This window comes from Caretta caretta, chromosome 10 (genome assembly GCF_965140235.1).
Source record: "Caretta caretta isolate rCarCar2 chromosome 10, rCarCar1.hap1, whole genome shotgun sequence".
Taxonomy (NCBI): domain Eukaryota; kingdom Metazoa; phylum Chordata; order Testudines; family Cheloniidae; genus Caretta; species Caretta caretta.
In genome coordinates, this window is record NC_134215.1 from 39,099,657 (window position 1) to 39,121,572 (window position 21,916).

Below are 21,916 nucleotides of genomic sequence, written 5' to 3' on the forward strand. Positions count from 1 at the left end.
ATTTGAATAAGATGTTGTAATGGCCCAAATAGACAGTTTTGTTTGGTCTCACATAAGGCCTAAATGGAAATCCAACCTCTCCACTGAGCTCTGTAGCTCCAATCAGGGCCTAGCTGTGCTAGGCAATGTACACATTTACCCTGACCTGTGCGTCTCTTGAGTTTCTCCCCTGCTCCTGTAGCCCCATGTTGGTTCTGTGCTGAGAGTGGAAGTGGGGGTGATGCTAATCTGAACAATCTGAGAGCACGCCATATCCAAATCAGCTGGCCATGGTGACTTCTCCAATTTTATGGTACTCGCTGGAAGGTGGAGCCAATTAGGCCAATAGCAACCTGAAAATCAAGGGCAAATAGAAGCAGGAGAAAGTGCGGGGAGGAAAAGATATAAAGAAACCAAAGGAGAGAGAGAATGAAAATAGGACAAGTAAAAGAGTGAGAGAAATGTGCTGCAAAAAGGGAACAGAGGGAGAGAAACAGGAAGATGGGAGAATGAACCAATGGAGTGAATGTCACTTAGCACTTTCACAGTGCTCCACCCTTTGTAAGCACTGTACAGACAGTGGACCAAATTCATCTTTGATGTGACTCCATTGACATCAGAGGAGTTAGGGTTGTTATCTAGTTAATTAGTTAAACAATCCACAATCAGGTTTTGATTCAAGTTCAGGCTACATTAGGCTTCTAGCTAGCCAGAGAGAGAAATGACCAATGCTGGCTGGAGCCATGAACACAATTTCACCTCATCTGAAATGCAGGAAGAGGAATGGACAGGAGAAGATGAAAATAGAGAGCCCAATCCATCTCCTTTGGGAGTCAGTTGAAGGTGCACAGCCATGTCAATGGGCTCAGAGAGAGGAGTGGTTTTACTGTAATGGATGAGGGATTTTTAAGAAGGCAGGTCAGTTTTTAGAAACAGCAGGTGGGCAGTGGAGGAAGCTCTGTGCTACTAAAAGCTTCTTTAACTTGCACTCCTTGAATTAATTTAACTTGCACTCCTGTGAGGAGGCTGCTCCCACCCTCCCCACAGCTCCCCCAGTCAGCCTTTCTCAGAGACTGTAAAGTAGCAGTGAATTTAAGGAATTTGTCGCTATGCGCTGGGAAAGCTGTGCCTTCGCCAGCTGTCAGCCGCCCTGCTGCTGGGAAAGCTGGGAGGGTCCAAACAGATGCAAAGAGAGAGAAACTTAGGGTGAAAAACAGCAAGCAAGGCTGGACATAGCTGCATGTGCTCCAGGGCCTGCTCCAGCTCCTACTGAAGTCAATGGGAGTTTTGCCATTTACTTCAGTGCAACCAGCATTTGCATCTAAGTGAGTGATGTTAGAGACCAGATGCTAGCACCATCTTAATCTCAAGTAAAAGAACTGACTTGGGGAACCTTCATCCCATGCAAATGTTGAGCTCTCGAACCAGCCACATCTCCTTGCAGGTAGCACTGAAGTGGCCGTATATGCATAAGTGCCCATTCAATTACAACATCCTGCAGCTGATTGAATTGGGGTTTCCAGGCATCCAGTTTTCGACTAGAATGCTCGGTCAAAAAGGGACCCTGATGGCTTCAGTCAGCACGGCTGATCAGGGCTGGCTCCAGGCACCAGTGTTCCAAGCAGGTGCTTGGGGCGGCATTTCCTCCGGCCGCAGTGGCAATTCGGCAGCAGCTTCTCTGTTCCGTCTGCCACGGTAACTTCTTCCTTTTGCTGCGGCTGCAGTTTTTTTCCACTGCTTGGGGCAGCAAAAACTGTAGAGCCGGCCCAGCTGCTGACTGGGCCATTAAAATTCCAGTCAGCAGCGCAGCGGGGCTAAGGCAGGCTCCCTGTCTGCCCTGGCTCCGTGCAGTTCCCAGAAGCAGCCGGCATGTCCCTGTAACCACTAGGCACAGGGGCAGCCAGGATGCTCTGTGCGCTGCCCCTGCCCCGAGGGCCAGCTCCACAGTCCCATTGGCCAGGAACCACAGCCAATGGGAGCTGCGGGGGTGGCGCCTGCGGCTGGAGGGCAGCGAACAGAGTTGCCTGGCTGAGTCTCCACCTAAGGGCGGCAGGGACATGCCAGCTGCTTCTGGGAGCCACCTGAAGTAAGCACCACCCGCTTTCCCTTCCGCACCCCAGCCCGTAGCCCCCTCCTGCAGCCCAAACTCCTCATCCCTGGCCCCACACCAGATCCCGTACCCCCAGCCAGAGCCCTCACCCCATCCCACACTCCAACCCCCTGCCCCAGCCTAGAGCCTCTTCCCACACTCTGAATCCCTCAGCCCCACCCCCTAGCCTGGAGCCCCCTCCTGCACCCCAAGCCCCTCATCCTTGCCCCACCACAGAGCCCCCACCCCCCAGCTGGAACCCTAACCCCCCTATCCCATCCCGATGAAAATGACTGAGGGTGGGGAGAACAAGTAATGGAGGGAGGGGGGATGGAGTGAGCGGGGCCTTGGAGAAGGGGTGGGGCAAGGGTGGGGGTGGGACAGGGGGTGGGTTAAGGGTGTTTGGTTTTCTGCAGTCAGGAAGTTGGCAACCCTAAACTGAATACACATTGCATCCCAAACAAAAAAACACTACAGTCACAGAGAGGCACAAATTTGTTTAGATTGTCCTGAAAACTCTGAGGAGTAAAGCCTCAACTGACTGAGTGCCAGCACAGATGCATCTGTGCTGGCATTCATGGAACCCAGAAGGCAGCTTGTACTTTGAAACTGAGTGTCCCCTTTCTGTTCCACCCTACTGCCATGCCCCTTTAGTAATTCCCCCACAGTCTGCCCCATGGGCGGCAGGCGGAGCCCCCCTTTGGGAAGGCTAGCCCCATCTTCGCCTCTTCTGCCTGCGCCTCCCCACGGCTGGAGCCCCAAGACCCCTTCCCCACCCCCCCCCACAGCTGGAGCCACAAGCCCCCTCCCCCAGCCTAGAGAAGCCTGGAGCGCCCCCTCGGCCGCAAGGTAGCCAAAGCCCTGAGCCTCCTCCCCACACCCAGAGGAGCCCCGGGCCGGCTGCACCCCGCCCTTGGCTGGAGGAGCCCCGGGCAAGTCGCAGCCCCAAGCCTCCCCACCTTGCCCGGAGAAGCCTTGGGCTGGCCGAAGCCTCAAGCGTGCCCCCCGCACACACGGAGGAGCCCTGGGCCAGCTGCATCGTGCCTCCCCTTCCCGGACCCAACCCACTTAGGGGAAAAGCATGTTAGAAGAGGAGGCCACCCCAGAACCTGTATGGGGCAAAATAAAGCAAAATCTTCACAGCATCTTCTTGGCAGTCGTGGTAGCACCAGGGGAGGCAGAGCTTCCCCTGGTCTATTATACATTGCCTTCTCTGATGAGATATGGGGAAAGTGGTGGATGTGATATATTGTGATACCGTGTCCCACAGTATTCTTGCTAGCAAGTTAAGAAAGTATGGATTGGATGAATAGACTATAAGGTGGATAGAAAGCTGGCTAGATTGTCAGGCTCAACGGGTAGTGATCAACGGCTTGATGTCTAGTTGGCAGCCAGTATCAAGCGGAGTGCCCCAGGGGTTGGTCCTGGGGCCACTTTTGTTCAACATCTTTATTAATGATCTGGATGATGGGATGGATTGCACCCTCAGCAAATTCACAGATGACACTAAGCTGGGGGGAGAGGTAGATACGATGGAGGGTAGGGACAGGGTCCAGAGTGACCTGGACAAATTGAAGGATTGGGCCAAAAGAAATCTGATGAGGTTCAACAAGGACAAGTGCAGAGTTCTGCACTTAGGAAGGAAGAATCCCATGCACCACTACAGGCTGGTGACCTGCTGGCTAAGCAGCAGTTCTGCAGAAAAGGACCTGGGGATGTCAGTGGACGAGAAGCTGGATATGAGTCAGCAGTGTGCCCTTGTTGCCAAGAAGGCCAATGACATATTGGGCTGTATTAGTAGGAATATTGCCAGCAGATGGAGGGAAGTGATCATTCCGCTCTATTCAGCACTGGTGAGGCCACACCTGGAGTATTGTGTCCAGTTTTGGTCCCCCCACTACAGATGGGATGTGGACAAATTGGAGAGAGTCCAGCGGAGGGCAACGAAAATGATTAGGGGGCTGGGGCACATGACTTATGAGGAGAGGCTGAGGGAACTGGGGTTATTTAGTCTGCAGAAGAGAAGATTGAGGGGGGTTTTGATAACAGCCTTCAATTACCTGACGGGGAGTTCCCAAAGAGCTAGGTTGTTCTCAGTGTTAGCAGATGACAGAACAAGAAGCAATGGTCTCAAGTTGCAGTGGGGGAGGTTTAGGTTGGATATTAGGAAAAACTCTTTCACTAGGAGGGTGGTGAAACACTGGAATGCGTTACCTAGGGAGGTGGTGGAATCTCCATCCTTAGAGGTTTTTAAGGCCTGGTTTGACAAAGCCTTGGCTTGGATGATTTAGTTGGTGTTGGTCCTGCTTTGAGCAGGGGATTGGACTCGATAACCTCCTGAGGTCTCTTCCAACCCTAATATTCTGTGATTCTATACCCGCCGCTCATGGTCTGTCCCCAACCCTAGAAATCCTTCCCTAGCCATGCCCCACTATGTTCTTCCCTCAAATGCCTCCCACAGCTCCTGCTCTGCAGGACTGGCAGTGGTCCAGTTGTGGATTGCTATCTAAGTTTGAAATCTCTGCCCCCCAAGCCTCCCCTACAATATACCTTCCCAGCTATGCTCCCCCCCCCCACCCATACACATGTGCTATTCTCCCCCTTCCCCATCCCAATAATGCCCTCACTCTGGCCATGCCTCTCTTCAACTGGCACTCAATAGCTGGATCGGGCTGCAGTGGGAGGGGTGGAGCGCCTCACAGCTCTCCCAGCCCCTCTGTGCCTGTGCTGGGTTTAGAACTCCCACTCCATCTATGGGAGCAGACTCCTTTAATGACAGCCTTTTGGGTCCCCAGGACCTGGGTGATGGTGCAGTTGGAGTGGCCCAGCTACAAATGCTGACCTATGCTGAAAGGCCTTTGTTAGCAGATAGAGGTATTATTGGTGTAGCTGTGTTTCCCCTCCATCAGCTGCCTTTCAGCAAGCTATCACTCAGCTCCTCTGTATTACAGGAATATCTCTCTGTCAAAGAGTATATGGGGAAATGCTTGCCTCCCCCCCGCCCCCCAGAGCACCTCAGAGCTTGCCTCCCATTGTTCTGTAGTGTGACTCTAGTCCCATCCATCCTCATTAGTCTCATTCCATTATGAGCTTCTACTATACCTCTAGTCTCAGGCACAAGGACAAATTCCCCTGTGCCCTACAAACACCTACTATCCCACTCCCTATTGTACCCCTCTCGCTCCCATGCAGATCCCAATCCCACTCCTCTGTCCGTACTCACCTGCTGCCTTCCTGCTCCGATCCTACCTCCACTCTCCTTAGAGATCTCAATACCTGCAGCTGTCCCGCTCCCTATCCTACCCCCCACTCCCATTACAGACCTCAACCGCTGTTCTCCTGCCCCCATTGGCAGTCGCTCATTTCCTTTTGCCACTTCCACGCTGTCTGTGATTGCACAGGCCGGGCTCACTGCACAGCCAGAAGCTGAGTTCAGTTGCAGAGGATCTCAGGGCCGAGTGTATCTCTCAGAGCTGGCTGTGCCCTGGCTGTGTGAAGAAACCTTCAGGAAATCCCCCAGCTGTTGTTTTATTTATGATCAGTCCCAGGAGGAGCATGAATACCAGCAGTGGTGTCACAATACACCTCCCCTCACCCCCAACCCTTGTACCTCCACAATAGGGAGCAAAAGGAAATCATCTGCTCTGCCAAAGGCTTTTTTTCAGCAGCTAGGCCCGGCTTCTTTCACAGCCAGGGAAGGGAGGCAGCATGGAAGGGCTCAGCTCTCGTAGCCTTTGTGAGTCTCTTCTTTGGAGCCAAGTGATTCACAAATTCAGCCTTTTATCTCCTCGACAAGGGGAAGAAGGAAGGAAAAGTGGGGGGAGAGGAAAGAAAAGGTCTACAATAGGGAGAAAATGGCGGGAAATGTCTCCTCAGAGGCCCTATTGTGTGGCTTTGCCCGTGTTACAAGGGTAAACACACTAATCATGTGTGAGAAGCAGCCCCTGGGGCCTCGGCAGAAAATTCATCAACAAGTGGCACATTCTTTGCTGGAGGTTTTTTTTGTAGGGCTTTGGGAAAATCGCTGCAAGAGGGTTTCGCTGGTCTGCTGAGAGCACTTTAGGCCACTGGCTATTGAGCTTGCTCCCCTTTTCATTTAGCATGAGGGAGTCCCTCGGCATACATGGCATTCTGGGACATTGGGATGCATAGCGGAGCACGGTTTCGGCCTCAAGCTCCCTGCTCTCAGCGGGTGAGCACATCATGCCTTGGAGTGGAAAGGGATGTGGGTTCAGCACCCATGCCTTGCTGCACTGAGGCCCTTCAGCCATTTTGGAGCCTGTGTTCACATTCAGTGACTGTCACAGCTCCTCAGAACAGCACATCAGGGGAGCAGTCAGTTCTTCTTTGAGTGCTTGCTCATGTCCATTCCATATTAGGTGTGTGTGCTCGCCACATGCACCGGTGCCAGAAGTTTTTCCCTCAGCAATATCCATAGGGGACCAGCTCTGGCACCCTCTGGAGTGGTGCCTGCATGACGTGGTATAAGGGGCGCCGCCAGCTCCCCCCACCCTCAGTTCCTTCTTGCCACTAGTGATGGCGCTGGAACATCTGCTGCTTTGGCTAGCATTGATTCCTTCTCTGTTCTTGCAAACTTTGAAGTCCTGTAAAATAGTTATACATAGGTAGTAGTTTTCTTAGTCACCCTTAGTAGTAGTTCTCAAACTCTTCGTTAGTCCCAAATGGGACCCAGCGGGGATTGGGGCATGCCCCGGTCCCTAGGCTTTAAGCCCTGTGAATGGCCTATGCCCATCAGCGATCCTCATACCAGTTGCCTAAGGTGCTTAGGCGAGGGGCAAATAAGTGACAAGTGCCATATCTGCAAGTCCTTTAAACCTAGGACGAAGAAGGAGCGTGATATCCATTGAAAGTGCTCCTAATGGAGTTGGCACTCAGACTGGCACTGGAGCAGCAGTCCGATTCTGCACCAAGCACTGTGGTCTCCGTGCACAGTGCTCCCCCGACGCCATCCACGAGCCGGCACCAGTCTCCCTCCACGGCTCTGGTCAAGAAGCTGAAAAAGACTGTGAGGGGAAGATCTCCTACCTCCTAGAAGGGAAAGGAGAGGGCAGGGGGAGAGCCAAGACCCATGTCAGGCATGTTGGGCCCCAGCTCAAGTCGAGCGGTGCAGCCCATCCCACGCCTTGCCCGCAACTCTGGATAGCGGTGCAGACCCCGGCCAGCTTCAGGTGCCGTCGACGCCCAAAGCCTCACCGGCTCCTGTGGTACCCCGGTCTCAGGGAAAACCCGCATTGGGACCTATGCGTGTGTCCCCGCCTCAGCAGTACTGTTCCTCATCGAGAGGGATGTCCCACCAGCATTCACCCGCTTGCAGCTGTCACACCTCAGGATGGGAGAGGCAGGCTCAGCAGAGCCCTCTTCAGTCCCCGCACCGGGAGCACCCATCGAGGGACTTGAGGCATACCAGTAGATTGGTGAAAACCCTCTGAGGCACGCGCCACCTGGCAAGAATTCCATGACTGGCCCTGACCATCTTCAAGGGCCTGGTACTGATCCCAGGACCAATCAGGCACCAGAGACCGCCAATCACTGGGCCATCATTGCCTGTCTCAAACGGAAGGTCGCCCTACTCAGGACGATCCTCCCAGCAACTGGCTCGTAGTAGCTCCCAGTTCGACATCCCGGTACCGGTCGAGTAGCATGAGGCATGGATCACTGGTATTTGATGCAGATCTGCCGAATGCCGTCAGTCCCCAAGAGCCTGACCAAGACAGTCTCACTCAGGGTATGTCTACACTACGAAATTAGGTCGAATTTATAGAAGTCGATTTTTAGAAAGCAATTTTATACAGTCAATTGTGTATCCCCCCACTAAGTGCATTAAGTCGGCAGAGTGCGTCCACAGTACTGAGGCTAGCATCAACTTTCGGAGCGTTGCACTGTGGGTAACTATCCCACAGATCCCGCAGTCTCCGCCGCCCATTGGAATTCTGGGTAAAGCTCTCAATGCCTGATGGGGCAAAAACATTGTCGAGGGTGGTTTTGGGTACATGTCCTCAGTCGCTCCTCCCTCCATGAAAGCAATGGCAGACAATCGTTTCATGCCTTTTTTCCGTGCCGACACCATACTGCTTTCAGCAGTCGGTGCAGTATGCCTGCTAACCATCATCATCGAACCACCGCTTCTGCTGCCACTCTGCTCTCCTGCTCTTGTCTCGATAGTGAATTTCTCCATGTTGTCTCTCATGGGCTCCCGCTTCTGCTGCAACTCTGCCCTCCTGCTCTCATGAATCCACCTCACAGGTCATCAGCCACCGCTTCTGCTGCCACTCTGCTCTCCTGGTGGTCTCGCAGGGCCGCTTCTGCTGCAACTCTGCTCGGCTGCTCTTGTCTCGCCATAACACAGTAAGCATGCAGCCCGCTCAGCTGTTGTGTCCTGGCAGCAGACGGTGTAGTAGGTCTGCAAATCATCATCATTGAATGACTGCTTCCTCCACCACTCTGCTCTGCTGCAGACGCCATACCATGGCAAGCATGGAGCCTGCTCAGATCACCGCGGCAGTTATGAGCATTGTAAACACCTCATGCATTATCATACAGTATATGCAGCACCAGAACCTGCCAAAGTGAAACCGGGCAAGTAGGCAACATCAGCATGGTGACGAGAGTGATGAAGACATGGACACAGACTTCTCTCAGAGCATGGGCCCTGGCAATGTGGGCATCATGGTGGCAATGGGGCAGGCTCATGCCATGGAACACTGATTCTGGACCCAGGAAACAAGCACAGACTGGTGGGAACGCATAGTGTTGCAGGTCTGGGATGATTCCCAGTGGCTGCGAAACTTTCACATGCATAAGGGCGCTTTCATGGAATTTTGTGACTTGCTTTCCCCTGCCCTGAAGCACAAGAATACCAAGATAAGAGCAGCCCTCACAGTTCACAAGCGAGTGGCGATAGCCCTCTAGAAGCTTGCAACACCAGAAAGCTACTGGTCAGTCAGGAATCAATTTGGAGTGGGCAAATCTACTGTGGGGGCTGCTGTGATCCAAGTAGCCAACGCAATCACCGAGCTCCTGCTATCAAGGGTAGTGACTCTGGGAAATGTGCAGGTCATAGTGGATGGCTTTGCTGTAATGGGATTCCCTAACTGTGGTGGTGCGATAGATGGAATGCATATCTCTATCTTGGGACCAGACCACCAGGGCAGCCAGTACATAAACCGCAAGGGGTACTTTTCAATGGTGCTGCAAGCACTGGTGGATCACAAGGGACGTTTCACCAACATCAATGTGGGATGGCCGGGAAAGGTACATGATGCTCGCATCTTCAGGAACTCTGGTCTGTTTCAAAAGCTGCAGGAAGGGACTTTATTCCCAGACCAGAAAATAACCGTTGGGGATGTTGAAATGCCTATAGTTATCCTTGGGGACCCAGCCTACCCCTTAATGCCATGGCTCATGAAGCCGTACACAGGCAGCCTGGACAGTAGTCAGGATCTGTTCAACTATAGGCTGAGCAAGTGCAGAATGGTGGTAGAATGGGCATTTGGATGTTTAAAAGCATGCTGGTGCAGTTTACTGACTCGGTTAGACCTCAGCGAAACCAGTATTCCCATTGTTATTATTGCTTGCTGTTTGCTCCACAATCTCTGTGAGAGTAAGGGGGAGACGTTTATTGGGGGGGGACGTTGAGGCAAATCGCCTGGCCGCTGATTACATGCAGCCAGACACCAGGGCAGTTAGAAGAGCACAGCAGGGTGCACTGTGCATCAGAGAAGCTTTTAAAACCAGTTGGAGTCCTATCCCCGCAAAATATTCCCCCAAGTCCCTTTACCCCCTTTCCTGGGGAGGCTTGAGAATCATATACTAACCAATTGGTTACAATGTGAGCACAGACCAAACCCCTTGGTTTTTAGGACTCTTAAAATCAATCAGGTTCTTAAAAGAAGAATTTTATTTATAAAAAAATAAGAGAATCACACCTGCAAAATCAGGATGGCCCACCTTGGTTATCGTGCACATTTATGCATCCAATGAAGTGAGCTGTAGCTCATGAAAGCTTATGCTCAAATAAATTGCTTAGTCTCTAAGGTGCCACAAGTACTCCTTTTCTTTTTCAGAATGGAACGTAACTTTACAGGGTAAATAAAAAGATTTAAAACACAGAGGATTCCCCTCTGACTCTGCTTCCCAGTTACAAAACAGGAATGAAATTACCTCTTAGCATAGGGAAAATTCACAAGCTAAAACAAAAATAATCTAACACATTTCCTTGCCCTTACTTACAATTTTTATAATCTTAGATGGATCATTTCAGGTATGCTTTCAGGAGATGTTTTACCTGCCTGCTCTCTCTCTCTGTCCATAGAGGGAACAAACAAAGAGAGCACAAACAAAACCTCCCTCTCCCCCAGATTTGAATGTATCTTTTTTCCTTATTGGTCCTTTTGGTCAGGTGCCAACCAGGTTATTTGAGCTTCTTAACCCCTTACAGGTAAAGATTCACTACAGCTGCTCAGGAGGGATTTTATGATACCCTTAGCTGTATGTTTATGATAGGGCCAAATGGTCGTTTTGAGGGTGAGCCCGAGGGCAACCTACCAGACTATTCCCTGGATCTATCATAGAATCACAGAATATCAGGGTTGGAAGGGACCTCAGGAGGTCATCTAGTCCAGCCCCCTGCTCAAAGCAGGACCAATCCCCAACTAAATCATCCCACCCAGGGCTTTCTCAAACCTAACCTTAAAAACTTCTCAGGAAGGAGATTCCACCACCTCCCTAGGTAACGCATTCCAGTGCTTCACCATCCTCCTAGTGAAAAAGTTTTTCCTAATATCCAACCTAAACCTCCTCCACTGCAACTTGAGACCAGTACTCCTTGTTCTGTCATCTGCTACCACTGAGAACAGTCTAGATCATCCTCTTTGGAACCCCCTTTCAGGTAGTTGAAAGCAGCTATCTAATCCCCCCCTCATTCTTCTCTTCTGCAGGCTAAACAACCCCAGTTCCCTCAGCCTCTCCTCATAAGTCATGTGTTCCAGACCCCTAATCATTTTTGTTGCCCTTCGCTGGACTCTCTCCAATTTTTCCACATCCTTCTTGTAGTGTGAGGCCCAAAACTGGACACAGTACTCCAGATGAGACCTCACCAATGTCGAATAGAGGGGAACGATCACTTTCCTCGATCTGCTGGCAATGCCCCTACTTTTACAGCCCAAAATGCTATTGACATTCTTGGCAACAAGGGCACACTGTTGACTCATATCCAGCTTCTCATCCACTGTAACTCCTAGATCCTTTTCTGCAGAAATGCTGCCTAGCCATTCGGTCCCTAGTCTGTAGAGGTGCATGGGATTCTTCCATCCTAAGTGCAGGACTCTGCACTTGTCCTTGTTGAACCTCATCAGATTTCTTTTGGCCCAATCCTCTATTCTGTTTAGGTCCCTCTGTATCCTATCCCTACCCTCCAGCGTATCTACCTCTCCTCCCAGTTTAGTCCTTCCCTGTGTTCTCAAACCACCTTTCCCTCTTCCTCCCTGCCTGGATGGCTATAACCGTGGACCAATGGGTCCTCAGCACAGTGGAACAGGGTTATACCCTCCAATTCCTTTCTACCTCCACTTCCCACCCACCTTCCCCATCCCTCTTCAGAGACCCCTCTCACGAGAGTCTCCTCGCACAGGAGGTAAAGGGGTTACTATAGCCGGGTACAGTGGAAGAAGTTCCTTGCAAGTACAGGAACAAGGGGTTCTATTCCCGGTACTTTTTAATCCCAAAGGCCAAGGATGGTTTACAGCCCACCCTGGACCTGTGAGACCTCAACAAGTACCTAAAGAATTTAAAGTTCTGCATTGTTTCCCTGGCTTCTATTATCCCCTCCCTGGATCCAGGAGACTGGTATGCCACCCTCAACTTGAAGGATGCGTACTTACACATAGTGATCTACCAGTTTGCAGTCTTCCCATTCGGCCTGGCAACAGCACCAAGAGTGTTTACCAAGTGCATGTCGGTGGTAGTGGCTTACCTCAGGCGCCGGGGTATTCAGATCTACCCGTACCAAGATGACTGACTCGTCAAGGGCGGCTCCAGGTCTCAAGTCCAAAGGGATGTCACGGTGCTTCAGGCCATGTGCCGCTCTCTGGGTCTACTGGTAATGACAAAAAGTCAACATTAATGCTGGTGCAGAGGATAGAGTTCATCAGCGCGGTCCTTGATTCAACCTGCCGCTGGAAAGGTTCCACACGTTGATGAACCTCATTGCGGAAGTCCCCTCTGACTACAGCCAAGGCCTCTCTGTGCCTCCTGGGTCACATGGCAGCATGCATTTATGTGGTCCGCCATGCCAACCTCTGGATGCGGCCCCTGCAACAATGGCTGGGGATGGTCTATTCCCAGTCCAGAGATGCCCTGGAAAAGATGGCTACCATTCCCCAGGCAATACTTACCTCTCTGCAATGGTGGACAATCCTGGAGGGGGTTCCGTTTGACAACCCTCCTCACTCCATCGAGTTGGTGTTGGATGCCTTGGACCTTGGCTGAGGTGCGCGTCTTGGTGACCTCCAGACGCAGGGGATGTGGTCCCCAGAGGAGGCGAAGTTTCACATAACCGTCAAAGAGCTCCGAGCAGTCTGACTGGTGTTCGGAGTCTTCCTGCCCCACCTGTCAAGCAAGGTGGTATGAGACCTGATGGACAACACAGCCTTGATGTTCTACATCAACAGGCAAGGGGTAGCGCGCTCGTTGACTCTCTGTTCAGAGGCACTCCGTCTATGGGACTTCTGCAATAGCCATGAAATCCACCTGGAAGCTTGTCACCTTCCCAGTGTCAGGAATATGCGGGCAGACCATCTCAGCAGCGACTTCTTCTCTCACCACGAGTGGTCTCTCCATCCAGAGGTAGCCTGCATGATCTTCCAAAGGTGGGGAACTCCCCAAGTGGACCTTTTCACTACCAGACAGAACAGGAAATGCCACTGGTTTTGCTCTCGGCAAGCCCTCAACCAGACTGACTTACCTGGCCAAGTGGAAGAGATTTTCCTACTGGGCATCTGAGCGTGGCATCTCTCCCTCGCGTTCTTCCATACAGGCTGCTCCATTTGAGGAAACGGGCTGGTACACTTTTCCATTAGAATGCATCTAGCAGCCATCTCCACTTTTCACCCGATGATCCAAGGACAGACGGTGTTTTCCCATGACATGGTGGTCAAATTCTTGAGAGGGCTCTCGAGACTGTTCCCACAGGTACGGACTCCTGTCCCGCAGTGGGATCTTAACTTGGTCCTCTCTAGGCTCATCAACCTGCCCTTTGAGCCGCTGGATTCCTGCTCCCTTTCCCAACTGTCATGGAAGGTCACATTCCTGGTGGTGGTGATGTCGGCAGCTCGGGTCTCTGAAATTAAAGCTTTGACCTCAGAAGACCTCCCCACATGGTCTTTTCCAAAGATAAGGTTCAGTTGCTGCCCCTCCCAGCCTTCCTACTAAAGATGGTCTCCACCTTCCATATGAACCAGGACATCTTCCTCCCAATGTTCTTTCCCAAACCACACGAGACCAGTGAGCAGAGCCGTCTTTACGCCCTGGACGTCTGAAGGGCTTTGGCTTTCTACTTAGAACGTACCAAGCCTTCCAAAAATCAACTCAACTCTTCATCGCTACTGCGGATAGGACGAATAGCCACCCGGTGTCCTCGCAGAGGATTTCCAATTGGATTACCTCGTGCATAAGGACCTGTTACGAACAGGCAGGGGTTTTGCCGCCGCCGATTGTCAGAGCACACTCGACGAGAACGCAGGCATCTTCGGTGGACTTCCTGGTGCACATCCCTATCCAGGACATCTATAGAGCTGCAATGTGGTCCTCTGTTCACTTTTACCGCTCATTATACCGTCACTCAGCAGGGAAGAGATGACGCTGGGTTTGGCAGAGCTGTGTTGCAATCTACACGTCCGTGAACTCCTACTCACCTCCAGGGGTACTGCTCTCGAGTCACCTAATATAGTATGGACATGAGCAAGCACTCAAAGAAGAAAATAGTTACGTTTTCTGTAACTGGTGTTCTTCGAGATGTGTTGCTCATGTCCATTCCATAACTCGCCCTCTTTCCCCACTGTCAGAGTTTCCAGCAAAAAGAAACTGAGGGTGGGGAGAGATACTGCTGAGGGAAAACTTCCGGCACCAGTGCATGTGGAGAGCACACACACCTAATATGGAATGGACATGAGCAACATGTCTCAAAGAACACCAGTTACGGAAAAGGTAACTGTCTTTTTAGGGCTCCCACCCTCCTGCTTCACAAGCACAGGCCCCTGCACCACAGATCCTGGGACACACAGTCAAGCTGTTCTGCTGCTAAGACATGCTGATAGTAGCAGGAGTGATATTACATTACATTAACACCTAGAGGCTCCAACTGAGACTGAGTGTTAAGTACTGTATGTACACATAGTGAAAGGTAGTCCATGCTGCAGAAAACTTCAGTAGACAAAGGACTGGACAGGAACCAGAGTGGGGGAAGTGACTTGCCAGTAGCAGAGCTGGGAATAGAAGGCAGGTCTTCTGAATTCTATCCTAGTGCTCTAGCTACCGGACCAGACTGGCTCTCAGTAATGTCATATCATTTGTACTGTGCTCAAGCCACTGTAGTTTGATTGCTTTCCCCTTCCCAAGGGATGGTGTATAGACTTCATTATGCTCAAGGTCCTAGTGGAATACCCAGCAGGTTAGCACATCACCCTAAAATACAATAATACTTTGCACTTTACTACACCATTCATCTGATGTTTTTGAAGGCATTTTATAATTATTAGCTAAATCTCACTATGACCCCCGCCACCCATGTGGTAGAGAGATATCACCCCATTTTACAAGAGGGGAAACTGAGAACATAAGAACATAAGAATGGCCATACTGGGTCAGACCAAAGGTCCATCCAGTCCAGTATCCTGTCTGCCGACAGTGGCCAATGCCAGGTGCCCCAGAGGGAGTGAACCTAACAGGTAATGATCAAGTGATCTCTCTCCTGCCATCCATCTCCACTCTCTGACAAACAGAGGCTAGGGACACCATTCCTTACCCATCCTGGCTAGTAGCCATTAATGGACTTAACCTCCATGAATGTATCCAGTTCTCTTTTAAACCCTGTTATAGTCCTAGCCTTCACAACCTCCTCAGGCAAGGAGTTCCACAGGCTGACCGTGCGTTGTGTGAAGAATAACTTCCTTTTATTTGCTTTAAAACTGCTGCCCATTAATTTCATTTGGTGGCTCCTAGTTCTTATATTATGGGAACAACTAAATAACTTTTCCTTATTCACTTTCTCCACACCACTCATGATTTTATATACTTCTATCATATCCCCCTTTACTCTCCTCTTTTTCAAGCTGAAAAGTCCTAGCCTCTTTAATCTCTCCTCATATGGCACCTGTTCCAAACCCCTAATCATTTTAGTTGCCCTTCTCTGAACCTTTTCTAATGCCACTATATCTTTTTGAAATGAGACCACATCTGTACACAGTATTCAAGATGTGGGTGTACCATGGATTTATATAAGGGCAATAAGATATTCTCCGTCATATTCTCTATCTCTTTTTTAATGATTCCTAACATCCTGTTTGCTTTTTTGACTGCCACTGCACACTGCGTGGAGGTCTTCAGAGAACTATCCACGATGACTCCAAGATCTCTTTCCTGATTAGTTGTAGCTAAATTAGCCCCCATCATATTGCATATATAGCTGGGGTTATTTTTTCCAGTGTGCATTACTTTACATTTATCCACATTAAATTTAATTTGCCATTTTGTTGCCCAGTCACTTACTTTTCTGAGATCTTTTTGAAGTTCTTCACAGTCTGCTTTGGTCTTAACTATCTTGAGCAGTTTAGTATCGTCTGCAAACTTTGCCACCTCACTGTTTACCCCTTTCTCCAGATCATTTATGAATAAGTTGAACAGGATTGGTCCTAGGACTGACCCTTGGGGAACACCACTAGTTACCCCTCTCCATTCTGAACATTTACCATTTATTCCTACCCTTTGTTCCCTGTCTTTTAACCAGTTCTCAATCCATGAAAGGATCTTCCCTCTTATCCCATGATAACTTAATTTACGTAAGAGCCTATGGTGAGGGACCTTGTCAAAGGCTTTCTGGAAATCTAAGTACACTATGTCCACTGGATCCCCCTTGTCCACATGTTTGTTGACCCCTTCAAAGAACTCTAATAGATTGGTAAGACAGGATTTCCCTTTACAGAAACCAAGTTGGCTTTTGCCCAACACTTTATGTTCTTCTATGTGTCTGACAATTTTATTCTTTACTACTGTTTCAACTAATTTGCCTGGGACTGCCGTTAGACTTGCCCAAAGTCATGCAGGTCGCCTGTGGTTTAGCTGGAAAATGACACCAAGCATTTCTGACTTCCAGTCTCAGTCTCTAACTGCTAGAGAACACTCTCTCCCTAGAGTCAGTAAGTAGGCTGTGGTTTAATTCCAGTTGGGCAGGGTGGACGAAGGAGCCATGTGTGTGAGAGCATACAGAGCCTCCTGAGTTTTAGTAGACGAAGGTCCCTGACACAATTCTGGGTCTATTGTAAAAGACAGACATCAATTCCTTGGGCTGAAGGGATGGGTGAGCAGAATGAGGTAATTGAAGGGAATGGCTCCTAATAAAGGAAAGAAATGCATTTTCACTTTTGCCAGCAACTGTTGCTATGGTTACCAATGTGCTTTAAAAAAAGGAAGAAAAGTTAATCAGGAACTAAAAGCTTCTAGACACTTCAACAAACTCTCAGGCTGTCCACAGAGAACCTGATAGGTGGAGACCTCTCAGCATGATACTCTCTCTGGTTTCTCTTGGAACCATTCTGGCTCCTTCTGGATCCTGACTCAGTTGTTTTAAAGGTATTTAAACAGGGAAGTTTGGAGGTGACCTTCTAGTGTCTGGACTCCTCCATGGGCATGTATATATCATGAGATTTGATTCTGTGTCTTTTTACCTCGCTGCTTGTCTTCCTGGAATCCTGGTTCTTGTAAGAGAACAATGGGAGGCCTGATGCGAGAAGATGGATTCCTTTGTCAGGGTCTGGCTGCCTAGTCCGAATGTGGATGCAAAGAGAAAGTCGTTTCCATTGGCTGAATGGAAGACTGTTATCTTACTCAGGTTTCAAAGTTTGGTTAGATTCCACGTTGGCCTTAAGTTTATATGTAGTTGTTTGATGCAACTGAATGAGTTTGGAGGTGAAAGTCTCTTCTCACCGTAGGAGAGGGTGGTTACTCTGGGCCAGGGCTAGGGTCTGTTTGGCAGAGCAAGGTGGAAGAGCCCGGGGCTGAATGAAGATGCACAGTGTACCCAGAAATCATAGAGGGCCATCAGCTTTTGGGCACAGAATCCTGCTTACTAGACAAGTCCTTACTTCCTTACTGGAAGATATTTTTGTTTAAATAGCAAAGTCTGCCAGGCTTGTGTGTCTGGAGTGGCGATGGGCCAGAACCATCAGAAAACCCCAAACTTTGATGGAGTTTGGCTTTGAGATCTATGCCACAGCTATAGGCTGTACTAAAAGTGGTTTTCAAACACTGCTCCTCTCTCTCAGACCAAACTTTTAAGACTGCTAGCCATCCTGTGTAGATTGATCTGAATGGGGCTAGTCACCCGGTTCAGAAAACCCTTTTCTTATCTTGTTTATACAAAAGTAGCCCCTTCCCTACTCTGTTGTTGTTTCTCTTTTTCTTTTTCTTTCCTAACAGCTTGCAGTGGCTGACACATTGTTTTTCATCCTGCTGAGGAAATATTAACTGGCCTGTATTTTTTCAATGTGCTTTTTTTCTCTTTAAATAGGTGTGTTGACATTCTGTACCAAGACGGCACAGTTCAGAAGGTTCTCTAGGCGTAATAATTCAGCTTGTTCAGTCCAAGCTGAACCCTGATACAGCAGCTGTAGGGAGCTCACCACTATTCTGGTTTCAGCTTTTTCGTACTGGGTGCGTCAAGGGAATGATGTAACAGCTCTGGCTGTAGGGAGTTTTCAGCTATACACAGGTCCACTCTCTGCCAGCAGGAGGTGCTGTAGGGAATGCTGTATACATTCTGGCAGCATGGGAGTCATAGTAATTCCAGTTCCAGCAATAGGGAATGGTACAGGCATTCTGATTATGCTGGGGGGAGGGGGACTGTAGGGGATGAGGGAGCTCACATTTCAGGCCTCTCATCTATCTCTAGATTTTATGTACTCGTATGGCTGACAAAATTGTAGATCTGAGCACCTCCTAATTTTTACTTTATTTCTACTCACAACACCCCTATGAGGCTGGGCAGTGCTATTATCCCCATTTTGCAGATGGGGAAATTGAGGCACAGAGCGATACAGTTAGGCCCGTAAATAACTCTAAGACTCTATGCCTAATTTATTGGCCCAAGGTTACAGAGAGTCTGTGGTAGAGGATGGAATTGAACCAAGATCCCCCAAGTCTGAGGTTAGCATTCTAACCACTAGACCCTCCTCTCCCCGTTACAGAAAGAATGATCCAGGAATTCTGACTACAGATTAGCTGATGGCTACACTGGTCCCAGTGAGACTCACTGGAAGGAATGGTGTAGGACCCCAAACTGTAGGGAGCTCCCCTAATGTCTCTTAAGTTCCTGTAGGACTGTATACATTTGGAGACTATATTTCCCTGCCTATGGTATAATTATTTTCTGATTTTGTTCCAAGTTTGCAGCCTTCCTGGGCCTCACTCTGTTTTCTCTCCTTTCCTCTGGAGCTCTTGTAAGGAAGCGTTTCTGTAACACTGCAGCTTTGGCCTTTTCCCAAATGCCTTTGGAATGAGAGAGATGGGGGAAGTGGGGATGGGAGACTGACTCTGACAAAGAGCAAATGGCACCAAAAACAACATGAAAAATCTCCATTGGTGAAAAAGCAGAATAACATTCTTTTCTGCCAAAGAAAAACAGTCTGATTTGGCCAAATAACTGTATTTAAAGAAAAACAATATATTCTTCTCCTGGGCAGAAACCCCACCGGATGTTCTGAACATTAAGTACAATAATTTAAACAAGAGGAATGTATTAGATAGAGGTAGGGGTCAAAGAAACATTTATAAAAGGTTTAAATAAGAGGCTACATGGATAGTACATTTCCCTTTATTTGTGCCTCTCATTTATTGTCTTTCCATTTTCACTTTCAGCCTCCTCCCTTTCTTTCCTACTCTTTCCAAACAAATTTTTCACCTTTTTCCCTCTCTTTCTGGCCCTGATCCTGCAAACATGGACACCTGGTTAATGTTACTACTGTGAGTAGCCCCATTGATCTGGTGGTAGTGTTAAGTACATTTATGTGTCTAAAGCATAGAGGCCTCTGTCCCTATGTCTCTCTATCATTTTGAGTTTGATTCCAGTACCATGACATCAGTTTTTGGGCCCAACCCTACATTTTTTTATCATTTGAGGAGTCCTGTTGAAGCCAACAGGGAGTGAGAATGGCTTAAGTAAAGATTTGCAGGATCCAGCCTTCGTAATAAAAACACACATTCTTTTGATGCACCAAGCAGAGCATATTTTATCATAATACAACAGCCTTAATTCTGAACCAAAATAAATATAATTCTTTCCTCTGTAATCTCATAATATGCACACAAATTCTGAAACCTGTGTGTGTGTAATAAACATATTTATCTCAAATGCAAGACCACATATATAATCTATCATAGATTGATAACCTTACTCACTTTCCTTTTAAACTACATATACAACATCATTCTTAAGATCAGTAATAGCAAGGGCTTTACCACAATATTCTTTTGCTGGTTGATAAATATAAACTGATATTTCCTATTTAATTGTAACCCTTAAAGAAAAATTAATGCAAACACCTAAATCAAAATAACAAAAATACTCTGAAGAACAAATCAATATAAAACAGCACCCCTGGGGTCAGAATTTAGGTGATTGTGTTGTCATGAGAGATTTCTTTATACTTCATTTCTTTATACTTCATAAGAAGAATGTGCTTGCTCATTATATAGTCAGTATAAGAATAATACTAGCCTTAATAATTTTTAAGTGCGTGGATTCAGTAAATTATGGGATAGATAAGGACACTGTTGTCACTTAGCAACATTAACTGGCTTTGAACAGACCAGGCAAAAATACAGGTAATTTCCCCATCAGATGCTTTTAGCATCCTCTTTGTCCTGGACCAGTTTGCACCTGGGTAAGGCATCCTTAAAAGAGATTGTATAAAATGTTTCCCATAGGATTACCGGCTCTTTAATCACCACTTGCCTTCATTCCTTTCTGCATGTATCTGTGGCCAGTAGGGTCTCCCACTTCCATATTGTGAGCATCTTTATTATGGGGACTTTGGCTCAGCACTGTTGGTTTATGTCACAAGAATCCTCTAATGGAATTCCTTGTGTCTCACTGCACCAACCCATTGTTCTCTGTCATCTGCTTTGTCCTTTAGACCAGCTGTGAGTGCTCCAGCTGGCAGTCTGTTCTGCTTCAAGACAAAAGGCCAGTTGTGGCTTAAGTGTGCTAGTAACAAGCCACTGTGTGTGTGTGTATGTGTGTGTGTGTGTGTGTGTGTGTGTGTGCGCGCGCCTGCCTCATGAATTGGATAAGTCATTAGGCTTGTGTGATTTAACTCTCATGGAGGCACAATGTTGCTGTTTTTTATACATTGCCACATGCATTTTCAGATTGTGGAGCAGTCTATTTGGTTCAATGTCCAGCCAGCCTTTAGATGTCATAGGGGTTTTCTGACCAGGAAGTGACAAAGTGGGGGGTTCTCTTGTTTTTTTCTTGTTTTTTTCAATGGTTTGCATGCAGAGGAGGTGGGACACAGTTTCCCTGGGTGTTACTGGTTTAACGAGATGATGGGAGAGGGAGTTTGTTGTTACAGAGGACCAATGACGGAACTTGGGACCCCAGCCAATCGCCTGGAGAATGGATACCCCAACAACTGGTGACCGGGAGGCCAAGCTCGGGAGTCACAGCCGGTTCTTGCCAGTGGGAGGACAATAGGCTGAGAGAGGACCCCGGTGACCTGACCAGCAGATTCCAGCCAGAGGGGTGAAAAGGACACCTGAGAGGAGAGGAGACCCAGGAGACCCTGTTTACCTGGATAGAAGACAATGGGCAGAGGCGGGACTTGGGGGAAGTGATATCAGATGCCCAGCTGGAAAGCACCGGGGGCGGGGAGACTCGGGACTGGAGAGAGAGAGCAGGCAGAGCCCACCTGGATGCAGGAGAGACTTAGATGTACTGTGCTGAGGGAGCCAGGCCTGAGAACCCTGAGATTTTCCTGTGCTGTGTTCAGATGCTCAATAAACCCACCTATTTTATGCTGGCTGAGAGTCGCTCGGGTCTAGAGAACAGGGTTGCATTATTTCCTTTGGGAGTGGAGGCTCCAGGGGTCCAGAGCAAGTGGACTTTCTGAGGGGGCCCACAGCGAGAGACAGGCATGCTAAGGCTCAGAGAGGTGCAGTTCCAGGAGACGGAGGGGCTTAACCCCCGAAAGAGAGTGGACCCCCCAAGAAGGGCTGTCACACTGAAGAGGGTTGCCCCCAGGGACTGTATGGGCCAAGAGTGGGCTCAAGCTGTGAGTCCGTGACACAGGGTCCCAGCAGGGGCCAGCCGTGGTCACTCAATTAGGGTGAACTGCACAGAACGGGACAGACAAATCCCAAAAAGCTGGTGGATATTCCAATACTTAGATTTACCAAGCCAGCATAAAACAGTTTCTTTATTACCTTACTAGTTACTCAGAAGTCCAAACAACACAGTTCCCTTAAAGTGATTCAGCCTCAGGCCTCCATCCAGGTACCTAAGTCAAATATGATTTCTGAAAATCTTATTTCATCATTTAAAAGAAAAGGTTCTACCAGTCT

General features: G+C 48.9%; 1 protein-coding gene across 3 annotated transcripts in view; it reads left to right on the forward strand.

Annotated features, from left to right (window-relative positions):
• CCDC78 (coiled-coil domain containing 78) overlaps positions 1-21,916 on the forward strand; it is a 213,124-nt gene that overhangs the window by 107,010 nt on the left and 84,198 nt on the right. The window contains exon 17 of one of the 3 annotated variants that reach the window (XR_007358671.2): positions 20,929-21,375. The exons of the other annotated variants lie outside the window; for them this stretch is intronic. The gene's annotated coding sequence lies outside the window, so the exon portion shown is untranslated. Of the gene's footprint in view, positions 1-20,928; positions 21,376-21,916 lie in introns of those variants that run through there. 3 annotated transcript variants of the gene reach the window in all.